The sequence below is a fragment of the Raphanus sativus genome, chromosome 4 (genome assembly GCF_000801105.2).
Source record: "Raphanus sativus cultivar WK10039 chromosome 4, ASM80110v3, whole genome shotgun sequence".
Taxonomy (NCBI): Eukaryota; Viridiplantae; Streptophyta; class Magnoliopsida; order Brassicales; family Brassicaceae; genus Raphanus; species Raphanus sativus.
In genome coordinates, this window is record NC_079514.1 from 25,121,311 (window position 1) to 25,141,927 (window position 20,617).

General features: G+C 34.6%; 1 long non-coding RNA gene across 10 annotated transcripts; it reads left to right on the top strand.

Annotated features, from left to right (window-relative positions):
• The first annotated feature begins 532 nt into the window (after nucleotides 1-532).
• Nucleotides 533-16,533, top strand: LOC108829469 (uncharacterized). 10 transcript variants are annotated; one of them, XR_008944409.1, is made up of 8 exons: nucleotides 533-642; nucleotides 730-866; nucleotides 947-1,199; nucleotides 1,369-1,487; nucleotides 1,954-2,073; nucleotides 2,171-2,276; nucleotides 12,158-12,216; nucleotides 16,286-16,533. It is a non-coding gene; the product is annotated as an uncharacterized LOC108829469 (long non-coding RNA). The 10 variants fall into 10 exon arrangements; XR_008944408.1 differs by lacking the exon at nucleotides 16,286-16,533 and adding an exon at nucleotides 12,326-12,565; XR_008944404.1 differs by lacking the exons at nucleotides 12,158-12,216; nucleotides 16,286-16,533 and adding exons at nucleotides 7,916-8,200; nucleotides 8,304-9,374.
• The last annotated feature ends 4,084 nt before the right edge of the window (nucleotides 16,534-20,617 follow it).

A 20,617-nucleotide genomic window follows, 5' to 3' on the forward strand; every position in this document is an offset into this window, starting at 1 on the left:
TCCTTTGGAGATCCACAGAACGCCTTGACCACCCGACCACAGACGCGTGGTTATTTTTTTTTAATTATTTGATTTAATTTAAATAAATTGTATTGTGTAAGTTAGTATCCAATTTGAATCACATGATTTATAGTAATATTGATATAAACTATGATATTATTATATGACATATTTGTATCAATCTAATGTACTGGTTTTGATTTTACAGACCAAAACCACTAATACCATGCGATGAACTAAGATAACATCACAATTTAATTAGATGGTTTGTCAATAATATACAACGCTATGTAGGTAACATATTGTAACGTAAATGTTTGTAATGGTTTGTAATCGATGGTTAAGTAATAAGACAAAAACGTAGTGTTTAGCAAATCTAACAATATACTAAAAGGAGGATATCCTCAATAGTTAGGCTATCCACATAGACAAATTAAATCAGCCAATAAGACATTTTTTTTTTGCCACGTCATGGGGAGATAAGTTGGGCTGTTTTTAAACACTCAATGATCCATAAGCCCACTCAGACGCTCGCCCTAATACGCTGTCGTTACAGAAATCAATCCCTTCGATGAAACTCCATCTTCGTCGTTTTTCCAATTCCTGAAAGGATCGTCGATGAACCCACTACTCCATCTCTTTGTAATGAATCTTCCAAATATCGCTTTTATGGCTTCGTTTCCACTTCCTCCCTCTAACTTTTTTTTATAATCCTCTTCCTTTTTCCAGATTTGTTACAGAAAAAAAATCTCAAACAATGAATCTGCGATGTTAAGGGATTGAAAAATATGCGATTCATGTCTCAGACTTTTATTGGCGTTCGCAGCCGTCGTGGTCCCTCGATGGTGAGGCTTCAGATTTTTGAGGTATGTGTCTGAAACTATCAAGATGTTTCTGCAATTTGAGTTCCGGTCAGCTATTCAAGATGTTTTTGCGATATCTTTAGCAAAGCAGACAAAGAAAATTCTGGGACGCTGACTCCGAAAGAGTATCAAGAAGCAATGGATGACATATGTGTTAGAAACCCTCAATTGGAGCTCTACTTGAAGAGTAAACGTATGCGTGGCATTGTGGATCTTCTAAAAGAAGCTGAAGCTGGTGATGGATCCAAGAAGAACATCAAGCTGAAGATAGAAGAGTTCAAATCGGCTCTATCTCAGGTTGACTCACAAGTGAAGTTTCTTCCAGCAACAGCACAGGTGAATTTTAGATATTTAAGTCTCTTCGTTCATCTTTGATGAATTACACGAACACACAAACACTTACTGGATTTCAATGAAAGATCAATTATCAGATTTTTCGGTGAAACACACACACATAGACAGTGTTTATTGGTTGAGTTATAAATTTGTTGTTGGCTGTTTTTAGGTTGCTGCGCAGCAGGGCACATACCTTGCTTAATGCTTTGATCGAATGGAAGAGTGTGAGAAGAATCCAGAAGGCCCCATTAGGATGAGAGGAGAAGGTCACCATCTCCGCCCCTTCAGGTTATCCCTCCCCAAACAAATCTGAATCACTAACTTTTGATTTTTGTTGACGAAGCCAAACCAAACCTATGAGATAGATGATATAATATGAAAGTGTTTCTCCTTAATACTCTACATAGTAAACGACAGTATGCAAATTGATGGGACTTTCATTAACACGGCACTGCACCTTCGTAGTGTATTTTGGGGGTTAGGTAGTGAGGTGAGGTTTAATATAGTGTTTGTTCTGTGGAAGATGTGAGTAAGCATATGTAGTTAGTTTATGTAAGTATAAATGTTTATTAGCTAGCTAGGATGTTTCAACCTGAACTTGTGTACACTGTATTGTAGTAACCAAATTGAAACAGTCTTGATCCGTATGGTTCATGTTTTCAGCACTTTTGATATCTATGCTAAAGTAAAATAAAGTCCAGTTTGGTGTTGGGATGAAGCTTTCGGTTTGGTTTAATCTGGGAGGGTGGTACAGGTATAGGCATTTGGGATCATTTTCACCACTGGGAGGGGAACAAACGGCCGCAGAACTTCCAGGAGATTGGGTTTCTATTGGACATAGCAGCCAGTGGCTGTGGTATTCCGTCTACGCCAGGTAAATTAACAAACAAACAAACATTTACTTGCTTCTTTTTTTTAAAGAAAAAACAACTTGAGTGTTTAATTTCATTTATCATTTTTAACTTGAACAGTAAGCAAGTGAGCTGGTGCACGAGAGTCATTGTGGTTTCTGATTGGATGAGGTGTTTCATCTTTGGTAGAGACTCAAGTAGCATCTGAGTATAACATCACCAAAAGGTCCAAACTTTTTTTGATCAAACCTTCCATTTAGACTTTTAAAAAGTTCTTACATCTCTGAAACAGAGTTTTGATGAGAAAACAGAGCCTCCTTGGCTAACTGATCAGCAGCCATATTACATGATTGATTGACAAACTTAAAAGAGATAGAGTTCAAGGACAGACTCAACACGCATATGTCATGGAGAATGCCTCGGAGAGCTACCACAGACTTGTTTCCTGTGATAAGAGTAATGAGACTTTTTGAATCAGAGATACAAACTAAGTCTTTGACTTCGTGGGCAATAGTCGCTTCCATTGCTGCCTTAAGGGCCAGTGCTTCCGCCATCAACACCGATGCTACCACTTCAGATGAAGTTGAGCCTTGAAGAAGTGTTGATCCATCTGGTTTTAAACAAATCCATCCCAGACCTGCTGCACATGTGGAGCTATTCCAAGCGGCATCAGAGTAACAAGAGAAGATATTGTTGTTTAACTGTGGAGTGGCGGATAGTTGATCGCGAGCTTCGATTCTTTGACAGTCTTTAGGCGAATCAGAAGGGGTAGAGCTGCTTATGTTGGCGTTTTGCCATTCACGAGCGGTCTTGATGGCTTTTGCCAGTACCTCTGATTCCGAAGAAGACTTATCCTCGAAGCATAGCTGATTTCTACTAGTCCAAAGAACCCAGCAGATCCAAGGGTAAAGCGGGACTGCCAATCCCACAGGTGGGAGGTTCACAATTCTTGTTGCATCCTTCAACAGACCCTCAACCGACGAGACTGAGCTCTCAGTTGGTAAAAACATAGCGGGACAGGAATCCCATACCTTTTTAGCAAACGGACAGTGGAACATTACATGGAGGACAGATTCACTTTCTCCACATCTTTTGCACCTGCCATCAACAAGCATCCCACGTTTGAGTAGAGACTCACCTACAGCCAGAGCGTTATGAGTCATCTTCCAGAGGAATTGACGAATCTTAGGGGAGCATTTCACATTCCAAATGTTCTTTCGCCAGTTAAACTCTTTCTGCTTCCCTTCAGTGTTGAGTTTTGCAGAAGCATAACCCGTCTTCGTCGTATACTGTCCCGTTTTTCCCAGCAGCCATACTTGTTCATCTTTCATTCTCTGAGTGCTCGGAACAATTTTCCTGACGAGAGACTCATACTGGGGTAGTAGGTTTCTCAGTTTACCTACATCCCAGGAAGTTGAATTCGGATAAAACGGGTCACAGACCATCAGATGTTGAGCTTCAATCGGTGGAGGCCCAATGGGACCAAGTTGTTGGCTTGAAGACAGCCAACTGTCTCCCCGCACTTTCACCGACAAGCCATCACCGATAACCCAGCCTAAACTATTTTTGGGGAGATCACGTCCAGCAAGTATTCCCCTCCAACTATGAGATGCCGAGTTAGGAGCAGAGCAGTCTAAAATTTCTTCATAGCGACATTATTTATTTAGCAAGGTCTGACCAAGTAGAGAGTGTGGGTGCTTAAGCAAGCGCCATGCGTGTTTCGCAAGGAGAGCGTCATTGAAAATCTCTATTTCCTTGAACCCAAGTCCTCTGCTCCTTTGAGAAAGGTTAGAGTATCCCATGCAACCCAACACATTTTCGGATCTCCGGTTTTGCATCCCACCAGAACCGGTAAGCACACTTTGAATCTGCTTGCAAAGAGATTTCAGTAATTTGAAACACGACATAGCATAAGTAGGCATAGCTGCCAGCACTGTTTTGAGTAGAATCATCTTCCCAGCACCCGAAAGAAATCTCGTCGTCCAGCTGTGCGCCCGTTGCTTGATCTTGTGTACAATACTTGCGAAAATGTCTCTTTTTCGTCTCCCGAAGTGTTCCGGTAGGCCCAATTATTTTCCAATTCCTCCTTCATTGCTGATGTTTAGTTCTTGCTTTGCTCTCTCCTTCGTCAGTTGGACAGTTTTTGAAGAGAAAGTGATGGCAGATTTTGCACGGTTGATACTCTGTCCCGAGGCTGCTTTACACCTCTCAAGTATAGATGTTAGAGCCGCACAACTAGAGGAGCTGGACTTGCTAAAAAACATCGTATCATCAGCAAACAACAGGTGGTTTATTGGCGGACAGTTCCGCGCAACTTTGACCCCCGGTAGCGTCCCATCCCGTAGGGCTTTCTGGCAAAATCCGGACAGTACTTCCGTACATAAGATGAACAAGTAAGGAGACAGCGGGTCTCCTTGTCTAAGTCCTCTCGACGGGAGAACGTTGCCTTGCGGACCTCAATTTATGAGAAAAGAGTAGGAGACGGATGAGACACATTCCATCAACCAAGAGATCAAGGTTTTGTGGAACCCATATCGAGTCAAGACAGCCCGTAAGAAGTATCATTCAATCCTGTCATATGCCTTGCTCATGTCTGTCTTCACAGCCATTGAAACATGTTTCCGAGCACCGGAGACTCTCAGATAATGTAGTATTTCATGAGTGATCAGTACGTTATCCGAGATGGCTCGCCCCGGGATGAAAGCTGATTGCGACGGTGAGATGATAGAGTGGAGCAGAGACTGTAGACGCTTAGATAAAATTTTGGCGATGATCTTGTACTGAGTATTGCAAAGAGCTATTGGGATATAGTCAGATACTCGCATTGCACTCAGCGTCTTTGGGATGAGCCGGAGATGAGTCTCGTTCTGTCTCGGGTGAAGCAGGATCGTTTCGAAAAAACTCCGGATATCCCGGTAAATATCTGCTCCTATCAAATCCCAGAAGGACTGGTAGAACCCGGCTGAGAAGCCATCAGGCCCCGGGGCCTTATCGGAATGGATGGAGAAGACAGCTCCTTTCAATTCGTCAATCTCCGGCATAGCGATCAGGGCCTGATTCGTTTCCTCAGAGATCATAGGGGAAATAGCCTCCCTAACTATCGCATCAGGGTCAGTGCCTCCTGAGGTAAACATCTTTTGATAGAAGAGGCGAAAGACATTTACAGTCTGTTCTTCCTCGTAGAAAGCTTGACCATCTTCGTTTTCAATGACCGAAACTTTATTTCGGGCTCTTCTTCCTCTAGTAACCGCGTGAAAGAAACTGGAGTTTTATCGCCCTCATGAAGCCACTGGATTCGACTTCTCTGTCTCCAGTAGGCCTCTTCCTCTGCATAAGCAATCGTGAGAGCCTCCTGGATTTCCTTGATTCTTCCTTGATCAGGTACAGGGTCCGACAAAGCTTGTTCCAGTAAAGATTGTGTGACAACCCGTCCCGTGGAACACCTGCCCATGGACCCCAGGTTCACAGCGCTGCAGCGCACCGACCCCAACCCCTCCATTATGAGTTCTCACTAACTCCATAATTAGGTTGTTGGTGAGGTTCGAACCCCCGACCTCACCCTTTAACAACTCTCCCACAGGACAAGCTGTCACCAATTGATCTGCAGTTCAATTGGTGACAGCTTGTCCAGTGGGAGAGTTGTTAAAGGGTGAGGTCGGGGGTTCGAACCTCACCAACAACCTAATTATGGAGTTAGTGAGAACTCATAATGGAGGGGTTGGGGTCGGTGCGCTGCAGCACTGTGAACTTGGGGTCCATGGGCAGGTGTTCCACGGGACGGGTTGTCACAGATTGGTTCAGAGTGAGCGCTGCTTTGCTATTAGCCGCCTGAGCTTTAACCCATTCGATTAAGTTTCTCCGGATAGAACATATTTTTGATAGGACTGAATCAGAGGTTTGCTGCCAGGTATCCTCTACCAGTTTCCTAATTTCTGGTTTGTCACTCAATCTTCTGTCGTATCTGAAGATTCCTTTCTTCTTCTTCTTCAAGTGTAGATCGAAGTGTGTGAGGATAGGTCTGTGATCAGAACCTTCAAAGTTTAAGTACTCACTTCTTGCTGCTGGGAACATCTCCATCCACTCAACATTAGCCATAGCACGATCTAAACGAGACTGGATGAAATGGGTGTACCGGGTACCTCTCCAAGAGAGGGAGTTACCCGAGAATTGAAGATCCCATAATCCATTTTGTGATACAAAGTTCTGGAACGAGAGAAACGACCCTTCCAATCTCAGAGGGGCACCCACTTTTTCTGAGTTGTCGAGAAGGTTGTTGAAGTCTCTGGACAGAAGCCAAGCTTCATCACGCTGTGCGCCTATGGTGGATAGCTCCTCCCAAAACTTGGGTCTATTTTCTCTTTGAGGGGCTCTGTAAATGTAAGATACAAAGAAGGATTTGTCATTATAAAGGATTTTTGTATCTATTACATTTGCGGTTGCTACCAGAATCTCTACTTGTACACTGTCTTTCCAGGATAAAGCGAGACCACCACTGAGACCAACTGGTGGTACTGTAAAATGGTTAGTAAACTCAGTGCCTCTATACATCCGGAAGACTTCTTCATCTTGACATTTGGTCTCCATTAGGAACATAATATCTGGGGAATATTTTGTCCGAAATTTCCGCAGACGACGAACTGTCATGTCGCTCCCAATGCCCTGACAGTTCCAGCACATATTCACTAAGGAAGAGGATTTGGATCGGACCGAAAATCCGTTCCCTTCCTTCTTGCCGATGGATAGACAGTAGTGCTCGGTTGTGCTCCGGTTGATGTTCCCTGATTTCTTCCAGCTTGCCCAGTTGCAGGTGTAGCAGGGGGAGTTCTTCTTTTAGGAGAGTTGTGTACTTTCGTTACTCTCCTCTTCTTCACCGCAACACTTTTTTGGGATGAACTCCTAGTCACCCGCTTTCTTGATTCTGGAGGGAGACTAGCTTTGCCTTTGGCTTTCTCCGTTGCTCTAGCGAGTTGAGGCAGATCATCAGCTAGTAAAGCGTAGTTTCCAGCCTCTCTCGGAGCAGAGTTGGGAGTGTAGACTGGTCCCAGTCTCGAAGAGTCGTGAACTCTGTCTTTGCTTAGCGTTCTAATAGGAGATCTATCAGTGATTCCTCCTTGGCCAGTCAGAGTTCCAGCTCGTGGGGTTTTAGAACTCGAAGGAATGTTACTTCCTCTAGAAGCATGAAGATTGGGATTCTCCTCAATGTACTGGATTTGTACTTCTTGCAGTCTTCCACTAGCTGAATTTGCAATTCCATCTTGGAGTAGAGGAACTCTCTCAATAAGCTGAGAAATTCTCTCCAGAGCTGATCTTCTTTCGCTGGATCGGTTGACACCCTCTCCAGATTTCTGTCTGCCTTCTGGAGTAACAATCTGAGAAGAGATGTTTTCTCGCTGAGGCCGGGGAGAAGGAGTGTGGGAGTCTTGCGAGTGCAAGGAGCGTCCTGAGATAGCGCTTTTTGAACCTTCCAGTACAGGTCTCCAAGTAGTCTGAGTTAGAGGAGGATTCCGCACTGGTTGGCTACGCTGAGAAGCAGAGTCGCTCTCTCTAGTGAAGGAGAGTCTCTCTCTAGCAGAAGGGAGACCACTACGCTCGAGGTTTTTTACCCATTGGAGGAATCTGATCTGCGGTACGGTTCCCTCCGATCACCATAATCATACCGCTTAGAGTTTTCATATCTCTGATAAGGTTCACGGTGTTCATTGATTCTCCCATGATGAGGGTAAGAGCTGCTATTCTCCTTTGCTAGCAGAGAATTTTGTTCTCCTTTCTTTGCCTCCTTTCTTCTCCTGTCTGCTTCTAGTCTTTCTAGAGTACGGTTATGCGATATCCCTAATCGGGGTTCCCTTCCCTCTCTGTTTTTATCAGGGCAGTCATCCCCTTCATGAGACAGAGAGAGACAATGGAAACAATGTTTTTGAAGATTTTCATACTCCAGTTCAACTTGTTTACGTTCTCCAGCCAAGTTAATTTCCAGTGGCTTTAGTCCGTTGATAGCGACACGGACTCTAGCTTGATCAACATCAAAATCTTCCACAGGTCCCAATTCTTTCCCAATAGCTCTCAGAGTATCTTCCGTCCAGTAATGAAGCGGGATACCATGAACTGTGATCCAGAATGGGATTGATGCCAGGAAGTTATCAGAGATTACAGGTTCCCACTTCTGTAGTATCATCATCCATCTCTTGAAGTGGTAGGGACCTTCCTTAAGAATGCGCTTCATATCTCTCTCATTGTCAAACCGGAATTGAAACAGGTTAGGACCCAATGCTTTCCCGGTAAACTGGCCTTAGACATGCCAGTGTTGGAGGAAGAAGTCCACAAGCGCCTTTGTTTTCTGTATCGCAGGGTTCGTGACTCTGCCAATGAGAGTTAGCCGATTTTCTTCGATGAGTTTTTTGTTGTCTGACACCGGGATGTTGATTGGTGGTCGTCTGATAGGTTTTGAAGTTTCTGGTATCCATTTACCTTTATCTCCTCTACTCAGTCTGTGAGCCATTTAAACCGAAGAGAGAGAGAGACAAGCAAGTAATAAATGGTCGTAGTAAATGTAAAACGGTAAGATCCAAATCTTATGGTAAATCCTCAGTGACGAGGTAAGGAACTGCACAAGACAGTAAAGGGTTCACTAGGGACAAAAGACTTGAAACTTTCCCTCCATTGCAGTAGAAAGTTGATTCTTTTTCCCGTCCTTACCCTTCTTCATTTTGTAGATCTACGTCAGATACACCTTCTGATTACTCATCTTGGACCGAACAAGTGTTTTACTTGGAGAGGGGGAGCTGGGGGCTGAAGATGCTGGAGATTGGAGGAAATTTCCGGTAAAGTTGGTCGCTTTATCACGGTTGTTTCCGACAAGGGAGCGGTAGATTTGCACAAAGTCAACTTTAGAACAGTAATCCTCGATATTAGTGTTTGGGAGCTTTTTAGCGATGATTCTATTTTATTCTGTCATACCAAAAGGTCCAAACTATCCACACATCTCTCTCTCTCTCTCTCTCTCTCTCTCTCTCTCTCTCTCTCTCTCTCTCTCTCTCTCTCTCTCTCTCTCTCTCTCTCTCCCCCTTTACGCCCCGAACCAGCTTACACTTTTAACTTTTCTTTCTCATGTGAAAAGAACGAATTGATTTTTGTTGTTTTTCATTTCGGCTTTATATTCGTAATAAAATCACTACAAGGATGCGAGGAGATTGCTTCGTTTATTGGTCGTATGTCTTTTTAAAAATGCATTTTCCATGCGGTTTTGTTTTTCGTTTATGATTACAAATGTTATTTTCTGATCACTGAAGTTTGTATCGTTATTTCAAGTAACGCATATACAAACGAAGCTATGGAGTTTTATAAAGAATATAGAAAGCACAGGAAATAATTGACACCTATTTCTCTGTGCATTTAAATTGTTTTTGCTAAACTGTAAATATCATAAATGAATAGAAAGAAAGTTGTTACAAACGCACAAACTTAAATCCGACTCATCTTGGCAAAAAAGAAATAAAAAACAAGATGAATCACAAACTAGCCATAAGAACACTTTTACATTAATTTTATCTTAACCATAGGACCATGAGAGAATCATAGAGCTTCCTGTGACGCCTTGCAGAGATAATGTTGCGGACTTCCTTATCAATGCCGTTGAACACAGTGCTCGCCGGAATGGATGACTGATTGTGCACCAAGTTATTCCTCTGCTTCCATATGTGGTAAACCACAGCGTGAGTCACGATTTTCCTGAGCAGAGAGAACTTCTTCGTTGGAGTGGCTCTGATCCAAGAGAGGAGTTCCGACCAGTCGGTAAATGCTCTTCTCGGTGTGTTGCATCGGACGAAGACTTCCTTCCAAATGGATTGGCTGTAAGCGCAGGAGAGTAGAAGATGATCTCTGGTTTCATCGTAATTGGAGCAGAGCGGGCATGAAGGTGAGATTGCGACGCCCCAAGCAGCCAATCTTGATCGAGTGGGCATCCGGTCGTAGTTAGCAATCCACATGTTGAAGCTGAGTTTCGGGATAGCGCCTTTGAACCAAACAACATCCACCCAGTTTTGAATCTCCTGCCTTGGTCTTAGCACCTCCCACGTTGTGGAAGACCTGAAATCAACAAAAGAGGAATCACCAGCAACCCATATATATTCATCATTAACATCAGAGGGGAGTGGTAGATTAATAGTAGTGAGGTGAGTGTGCAGGTCTACTTCCATTTGCGAGCGAGGATGAGGCAGAGTCCACGATGATCCAGAGATAGCATCCGCCACCACCGCGCTGTCTCTAAGTCGGAGCCTTCTGGGTCCTGTCGGGCCTATATGATCAATCAACTGTCCCAGCGGACTCCAGTTATCGAACCAGAAACTTGCGCTCTGTCCATTTCCCAGGATGGTTTTGCAAAAACGAAGCGCCAGAGGTCTTAAGTCCAGTAGTTTCCGCCATGCCCAAGAGTCATTGTCGTTTGCTGTGATAGTCCAGAAAGATTGACCATGGAGGTGCGTGCTTCGGTGCCAGTCAACCCACAAGGAGGGCGCATTTGACAGGAGAAGCCATATAAATTTGAGACACATCATCTGATTCCAAATTAAGAAGCTTCTTAGGTCGTTCACATGGATGCGGATCCTCCAGTTTGGTTCACAGAGTCAATATGAGTCTGTAATGTTGCTGACAAAAAAAAAAGGTTAACCAAAAAAATTCATCCTTAAATTTCTTCAGTCATCATATTATCTTATTAAATTGATTCCTTTAACCAAGAATTCCATTAAAAATAATTATAATTTAGATATTTTAACAGTATAATTTTCATTTAAAAAATTACTTTAGTACATCCTATCCTTCTATATATTAATTGATAACTCAATTTATTGGGTTTTGCTTATGTGTCATTTATATGTGAAATTTAGAATTAATTCTCTTAGTTTGATTAGTTGTTGGGTATTTGATATTTCATTTATTTAATTATTTTTAAAAGGAAACTAATTTTAAGATTACATAATCTAATATATTATCAAACAAACAACTAAACATCTTAATTATAGATGGATCAACATAATTGGTTTAACAATAAATATCATAAATTACATTACATATATATATGATATACATATAAATACATATGATACTTTAGTAATAGTTATATAAACAATTTTGAACATATTTTTGTTAATAGTTTTATTAATAGTGAATTCAATAAATCATATGTTGCAGAAAACTAAACAATTTAACCCTAATAATATTTCTTATACCAACTCACTATATATATATATATATATATATATTTTAAGTTTAATGAAGTGTTTGTTTATGTTTAGTTAGTTATTTGATTTTTGGATTTAGCTAACTTAACTCTTCTAACAAATAATGTACTAGAATACTTTTGTGAAGTTTTATAGGTGAATAGTAAATTTAGGGTTTAAAAGTCTTCTACTGGAAGATTTTTTTGATAATCTTATGAATCAAAAATATTTAATCTAACTGGAAACTTTTGTCTTCGTATACCTATATACATAAAATTTGCACATTCTCTCTTCCTCTCAAATGGCTGCATCAAAAATATAATGTTTGTCACTCTAAAACTCTTCAACCTCTCTCTAATCTCTTTTAACTTGAAAACACGAAACTTTATATTTTCATTTTTTGTCTCATGTCTTTCCCACTAATTTATCTTGTTCTTGTAGGTTTTTTATTACATAGTTCTCATCTTCCACTCTTTTAAAGATATATCTATAAATTTTAGATATATATTTTTGTGTGTTCTATAAAGTTAGATATATCTCATCTTCCACTCATTTTCTCTGTTTTGAAACCATTGGATATTTTTGGATATGCTGTTTCTTTCAGATATAAGTCAGACTTTGGAAGTTTTCTAAGATATAATGCATTAGAAGACTTCCCGAAAATCTTCTCTCATGTCTCATTTTTCATAACAGATCTCAGCTTTTTGATAAATCTCCATGTCTAATTTTTTCTTCATTTGGTAACCTCTTATTACTTAAAGCTCTTACCTTTTATTTCAAACTAAAACTCTCCAAACTCTCTCTAATTTATTTAATCTTGAAAACACCAGATTTTATTTCAATTCCTTGTTTATTTGTCTAATGTCTTTCTCACTAATTTATCTTGTTTTTGCAGGATTTTTATTACATGGTTTTCATCTTCCACTATTTTAAAAATAGATCTATAAACATTGGGTATGTATTTTTATGATTTTTATAAAGGTAGATGTAGCTCCTCTTCAATTCATTTTCTTTGTTTTGAAACCATTTGAAAGTTTTTGGTCAAACTTTGCCAAACTTCTAGGAAGTCTTCTTGGAAGTCTTCTAACATATAATGCGCTAGAAGAATTCTCGGAAGTCTTCTGGTAGAGTCTTCTCCCATGTCTGGTGAAGTCAAAACTTATCTTTGTGGAGGAATAATCTCTAACTCCATGTGTAATAATTTTAGTTATGGTCTGTTTTGTGATTTGTATGTATTTTTTTTGTTTGTTGTAGATTCTTTTGTAAATTTGAAGAGATGTTAATGAAAAGAGATCGATAAATATGTTCACGTCTACAATACTATCTTGTCAAAAATACTTGACATCAATGAAGTTATTTATACAACTTCAATTGCAAAACACAATAACACAAAAATTTAGTCAAATTTACTAAACTAAAGAAAAGACTTTACAAGAAAACTAAGTCAAATTCTCAGAAGAACGAACATTACATAAGTTCAAACATATAACGCTTTCTCAGGAAGTCTTCTCAACTATTGATGGAAGACTTCTCACTGTTGATAAAAGTCGTCTTATGACTTTTTCAATGGACAACTAAAACTTAAATATTTAATTTTAATTAGACGACTTCCAAAGTTTGTCCAGAATCTTAGAATAAGAATCTGGACGACTTCCATAGAAAACTTCTTTCATAACCAAAGGTTGACCATAATCTTAGAATAAAAAGTTGGACGACTACCATAGAAATCTTCCAATTAAAATTAAATAATTAAGTTTTAATTGCCAACTAGATTCTGACCCGCCCTTCAGAGGACGGGTATATTTTTTGTTGAAAAAAATAATTTTATGTCATGAATATTTTATCCTTGATAAATTATATTTTGTTAAGAATTTTATGAAATTTATCTAAAATTATTGTATGAATTATTTTTGTTATTTTAAATATGACCATAATTTTGAAGACTCCAAATAATTCTGACCCGTATTATGATTTTTGTTTATTAACCTGCTGTTAAACTTGTGAATTATTTCACAGTGATTTTATTTTTAGTAGTTTAATTTAAATAAAAAGTTTAATATCTTTAAACTATTGTTTTTGTCCTAGACCCGTTATGTATTGATAAAATCTGTTTTTGTGTATTTTAAAAAGTTTATATGATTTTTTATTTTAACTGAAACTATTTTTTTAAATATTTGAGAACATTCGGGTCTTCAGAATCTAGATTCTGACCCGCCCTTTCAAAAGGACATGTATATTTTTTTGTTTAACTTTTTTCTAGATATTTAATTGTAATACTTGTGTTTTTTCTTAATCATATTTTTTTGTAGTCATATATGTGTATGGGTCCGCATCCTTCGGTTCCTGAAAATTTAGATCCATATAGATATCTATAGTTTTTCAGGTCTACTCGGCCCGGATCTTGTCGAACTCTTGTCGGTTCAGGTATATAATTCTAATATCCGTAAAACACTTGTAATTTTAGTTTTTTGGATTCGGGTTGATTTGGGTATATAAGACCCGAAAAAGACCTGACATATCCAAACTGAATTTGAAAACTCGAAAAGTACCTGCAAATCCTAAAAATACCTGGAGAAAATATATCTGAAACTTACCTAAAATCAGATCCGAAAACCCGAAAGGTATCTCAAATTTTACCCGAACACCCAAATTATATTTTTTGGAGATCTAAAATTTACCCAAAACCTGAAATTATACCTAAAAACCTGAACCCGAAACTTAAAAAAATATCTGAAATATCCAAAATACACACAATCATCCAAATTTACCTAATATATAATAATTTTTGAGTATTTCGTATACCCGATTGGGTCTCTTGTAGGAAGTAGATCCAAACCGAGACTCGTGGGTCCCCATAAAAAAGATCCAATAAATATTTTAGCATAGACTCGGATCTGAACCTGTATTTTCGGATCCGTTCTAGTTTGGTTTTTCGGGTCCAGTAATCTGTTAGACCTATATTAGATCTTGATCTGTGCTTGAAGCGCATATATAGTGTTGTTTTGTATTTTTTTCTGTAAATATGTATGAAATTAATTATTACTATTTTATTATTAAATTTCTAATCATAAATTTATGAATACAAATTGAAGATTTATTTTAAAATTTAAATATACTAATTTTTAGTTTATTAAAAATATTGCAATACAAACTATAAATAATATACATATATATATATATCCTAACAACCGTTAGTTACTTTATAAAGTTAAAGTTACATATGTATGCAGTTAGTTACATACGTATGCAGTTATCAGCAGGGTTGGTTCCCGATTAATGTGGGGAAAAAGAGGTGGTTACGTTGATATATAAAATGTAAAAATAGTGAAATGATTAAAGGTAAGTATAATGGATTTAGATAGATGGACATAACTTCATATCAATTCGTCATGCTGAAGAATTAATAGAATAGATTGTAAAAGCAACCTAAGACGAATTTCACTAACAGTTAGAAGTCTTCTATAGAAAGACAATTTTCTGACACAATGTAGTCAATTGCAAAACTAACATTTTTGTCGAGAGAAGACTTCCAGTGAAGTCTTCTAGCATTTTTGTTAACAAAGAAAGTTTGAAAAACTTCGAGAGAATCGGTCTCTAAAAAATGCACATAAAGTCAATTGCAACAGTAACCTATGTATTGACCAAAAGAATTTTGTAGAAATCTTCTCCAACGAGAAGATTTTTACGATGAGAAGACTTCTACAGAAGTCTTCTTGGCGAACAGATCTAAAAAATTCAAGATCATTTTTAGATCAAATGATGTTCACATTTACCTTCTCCAAGCATAGATAACTTCTCAATGAAAGTTATCCACTCCTTCTTGACCAAAATTCATGAACTTGAGTAATTTTGATAAGCTTATAAATTTTGAAAAAAAAAGTTGGGATTTTGGGATGAAGTAAGAGATGAAATGAAAGGAAAATAATTTGTGTGTGTGTAAAAGATAAGAATATGAAAATGTAGATGTTGGCTTTAGGTGTATTTAAAACTTGAAATTGGTTCTTCGTGGTGGTTGATGTATTGATGATAATGGCAATGTTGTAGGTAAAAGAGGAAAATGGGGATGATTAAGTAAAACAAGCAATTTTGGAAGAAAAAAAAAGAAAAAAAAGATAATGACATTTTTTGTGAATAATCTTAATTTTTTTAGAGTTGATACAGCTAACGAAAGTTCCAAAAAATCATGTGTTAGTTTTTTTTGTTTTTATTTTTGTTTTCACTTGAGTCATTTTTGCAAAAACCCAAAAAGTTTATCATTGGCGTAATAGCTCTTGTTTTGTATTTTAAATTGTTTACAATGTATGTGTAACACACACACACACACACACACACACACACACATATATATATATATATATATATATATATATATATATATATATATATATATATATATATATATATATATCTGTGACCTAATGGAATTTGGTTGTTTTTATGTAATTCGATAAATATTTTATAAATTTAAAATAAGCAAGTAAAAAAATATATCTATCAAACAAATAAAAACTAGAAATGTTGAAAAAAAATTTTGGTCAACTTAGATCCTTTTATATAGGAATTTTAGAAAATACATAACTTAAATTAGATATGTTTCAGTTTTTGTTCATCTATAAATATACGTATATGTCTTTGTAACTTTAAAACACCTTTGGTCATTATCTACGATGAAAAATGCTTTACGACCTCCGCTTATTGTTCTTGTTATGCTCGCAATTCTTCTGTTTGGTTTGTATTTACATTTACAATCTTATGAATATATTCTATAATTATTTAAAACTAAAGTTATTCTGATAATCATATTATTTTATTTACTTATATAATTTGTATATCGAACTCTATAATCTTAAGTTGATCAATTTTCCCAGAATAATCAATGACTAAAATAGAGATGTTTATAGTTTAAGTTTTTTCTTTTCTTATAAATATGTAAAAAACTCTCTAAGCATATGTTTAACCAAAAATATTAATTTTCTATTTTGATATAAAAACTGAAGTTAGATTTTAACTATTATAATAACAGGAGTAATGACGACTGCTCAGAAAGGAACACCACCATCAAAACCAAGAATTTGTTATGAGGTAAACGTAATCAAAACTGGAAAATGTGTTATTACTCAATGTAGAGACGAATGTACCAAAAAAAAGAAAGGGGAAGGTAAATGCGCTAATCCAAGCAACCAAAAGAGTAGCTGCAGATGCTTTTATAATTGTCAACCCTGATTTTTTATCTACATTGAAACTCTAATAAAATTTATAATAATATGAGCCTTTATCAAATAAAAATAGCAATATTTTTAATTGTTGTTAGTGTTTGTGGCATAATAAAGTGTATTAAGTTGCCTGATATAAATAAAAATAACAAATATTGATATGTCAGACATCTTTTTCCTTTTTATTCACTAAAGTGAATTGATAAAATATTATATTAGAGTTAGTACCGAATTTCATGTAAAATTTGAAAATAAAAATAATAAAAACTTAATTTTTAATGGGTAGCAATATTGCAGATAAAAATATTTTTTATTTTTAAATATTTAATATTTTAGTTATTAGTGAAATTTAAAATTAAAAGTACCGGTGAATATCCAACACGAAACTAGTGAAATATCGATGGAAGTACCCAATATATTTCATGGGAAGATGAGTACAATTTTGAGAAATGCTTTACATTATTAAATTGGATACAACTTTCGTAAATACACTCAATCAAAAGTATTATAATATTTAGGTTTTAAAGTTCAATGATTATTGTTTAGAATTTAGTAATGAGTGGTGAGATTGAGTTTATAAATTTTTATAAATAATTCTTAAACATTTATAAATGATTTATGAGAGTTGATTTTGTTTTTGTTTTTCAAATATACTTAAGGTATTTATTTAAATAAAAAAAGTTGTCAATAACTACACGAAGTTTACGTTAATACATGCCACATGTACGAAATAAACGAAGTAAATGATAATATGATGGCAACATCACAATCGGGTTAGTGGGGTCAATCTGTAATTTATGAAATTTAATAAACTTAATTGATTTTATTAAATAAACCTAATTATTATTAAACTTAATAAAATTAATAATTTATTAGACTTAATAAACATAAGGATTCCTAAACAAAATAAACTTTAAAAGTAATTAATTATTAAACTCAATATATTTAATTGATTTTATTAATAAAATTTATAGTTATTTATAAAATTAATATTTTTAAAAATTAATAAACTTAAGAAAAAATTTTCATAAATTTATTATATTTATTAATTTTATTAAAATATTAAATTATTATGTTTATCAAGTTTATTAAGTTTAGGATTAAGTTTATGAAGTTTAATAAATTATTCATTTTATTAAGTTTAATAATTTTTAAGTGTATTAATAAAATCAATTAATTTTAATAATTTTATTAAGTTTAAAAATATATTTTGTTTATTAATTTAATTAAATTATTAATTTTATTAAGTTTAATAATTATTAAATTTATTAATAAAATCAATTGAGTTTATTAAGTTTCATAAATTACGGATTGATCCCATTAACTTAAATTAAGACAAATTAAACCCGATTGTAATATTACCACCATATTATCATTTACTTCGTACATGTAGCATGCATTAACATAAACTCCATGTAGTTATTGACACATTTTCATGCATTAGATGCTTTCCACCATATTAGCGTAAACTTCATATAGTTAGGAAACTTTTTCCTTACTAAAATTAGGTCTGTGTCCGCACTACGCGCGAATTATCATATTACAACATTTTACTAAATGTGTAAGAATCTATGGTATTGTTTTTTCTTTAATTCTGGTTAAATAACTTCTATATTCATAAACAGCTGAAAGAGAAGGCGGATGATAGGATGTGTGTTTAGATATCTGTTGTGGTAGTACAAACACTGCGGCCATAATACATTCCCTTAATTTAGATTACTTATTTCACAACATACAAAATTACTAGGTGATGACTACGTATTGCGCGGAGTGAATAGACTAAAATATATTTATCATTTTTAATTTATTGATATTGAAAAGGTAAAAATAAAAGTAACATATTATACATGGTATAAACTAGCAAAAGTAACGTTTGATATACTATTTAATGAAAAAAAAACAATTTGGAATTGGAAGTTTACAAGAGTTTTCAATAAAAAAAAGTTTACTGAAGTATCCGGGTAACAATAATCTTATTAGGGTCGACAGACAGTAATTATCTTATTATTGAAGTTGTATCGTTATATTTTATTGAAATTATAGTTGTTCTGGAATACATAAAATCATAAAAGAATAAAAATAAATTGAAGTAAATAATATTAGATCGGAAAAAAGAAAAAAAGTAAATAATATGAAATTTCAAATTTAGTGGGCTGATTAGGACTCATAATAATATGAAATTTCAAATTTAGTGGCCTTATATCGAATGTTCAAGTCAGAAATAAATTTCATGCTACTCATTTTCTTTGCTAGTTTTAAAGGGTGTAGGTTGTGATACCGTAGATATATGGATAATATGATATACATAGTCACAACTGATAAGGTTTTGACCCCGTGAGATTTGAAAAAAAAACAAATATCATGTCGCCAAAAAACAATGTTGCAATTTATTAATTGTTCGTAATTTTCCAAACAATTATAGAAGTATTATATGCAAGGTGAGAAAATAAATAAAGTCCATTTTAAAAATGATATTTGACTTTAAACTTAATAGGAAAGAATTATATAAATTTTAAGTTTAATGGTTGTCACCATTTATGATAATTTCGTAATCAAAAAGTCTTGTTGCAAAAATTAAGAGATTGCAAGAAATTTAATATGGAATTTCTTTTTGAATGCATTTTACAATCACTCAAGATTTCTCATAAATTTTTTATATACGACATTTTAATTTACAATATAAAATAGTTTATATTGTCTAGTCTCAAAATAAATTTCACATATCTCATAAAATACAAAAATATTAATCAAAATAAATTTCATGTACCAAAGTTTTAATATCATTTATAATTATGAATACATTTATAATTTCCATTTAATAAAAATGTCATGTATCATTTATGAATCGTAAAGAAATTGAATATTATAAAAATATGAATCATATATATAGTCAAAACTCTATCAATTGTGACTATATATCTGACTATCCTATTAATTTCGTATAACATTATAATCGTTGATTTTCAGTCATTTATAGAAAATATTATATGCAAAGAGCGAAAATAAAAGAAGTCCATATTAGAAATGATATTTGACTTTAAAACTTAATAAGAAATAATTATATAAATTTTCAAATTTAATGTATGTCACCATTTATGATAATTTCGTAATCAAAAAGTCTTGTTGCAAAATTTAAGGGATTTCAAGAAATTTAATATTGAATACCTTGTTGAATGTATTTTTCAATTACTCAAGATTGCTCATAATTTTTATATATATGACATTATGATTTTACAATATAAAATGGTTTATATTGTCTAGTTCCAAGATAAATTTTACGTATCCAATAAAATACAAAAATATTAATCACAATAAATGTCATGTACCAAAGTTTTATTGAAGAACATAATTATGGATTGTTTATACTTTACAGTCCCTAAGAAATTTCATATATCATTTTTAAATAGTAAAGAACATGAATCGTATAAAAACGTAAATAGTATATATATATAGTCAAAACCCTATAAACTGTGACTATATATCATACTATCCTATTAATTTCGTAAACCATTATAAAAATATGAATTTTTATTAAAAATACTTAATGTATGCTAAATTATATGAAACTAGATTTTGACCCGCACGCCTGTGCGGGTGTATTCTTTTATAAAATATATTGTTTTCATGTCAATATTAGAGTTGAAAAAAAAATCGAATCTGAAAAATCGAACCAATTCCGATCGAAAAAGAAATACCAAATCTGAACCGAAATTGATTAAATATCAAAATTTTGGTATTTGAAGAACTAAAACCGAATCCGATCAGAATCAAAATATTTCAGATACCCAAATATATTTGAAATGGATTTATATACTTATATATATTATTTTTAGATTTAATTTATATTAAAACATCTAGAATATATATGGTACTTTTAATTTGGTTTATAGTTAGTCAAATGTAAATATCTAAAATAGAAGTATACTCAAAATACCAAAAATATTTAATAATTATTGTTTCTCTATCTGAATATTTAAATCAAACTAATTTATATGTTATGTTTAGGTATTCTGATATATGTTATTCAAATTTATATGTTAGATATTATTTTGTTTATATATTTTAAGAAATTTAAAGTATATATCAAATTTTAAAAATAATTTAAATAGGATATGCGAACCCGAACAAACCTGCAAAAATCT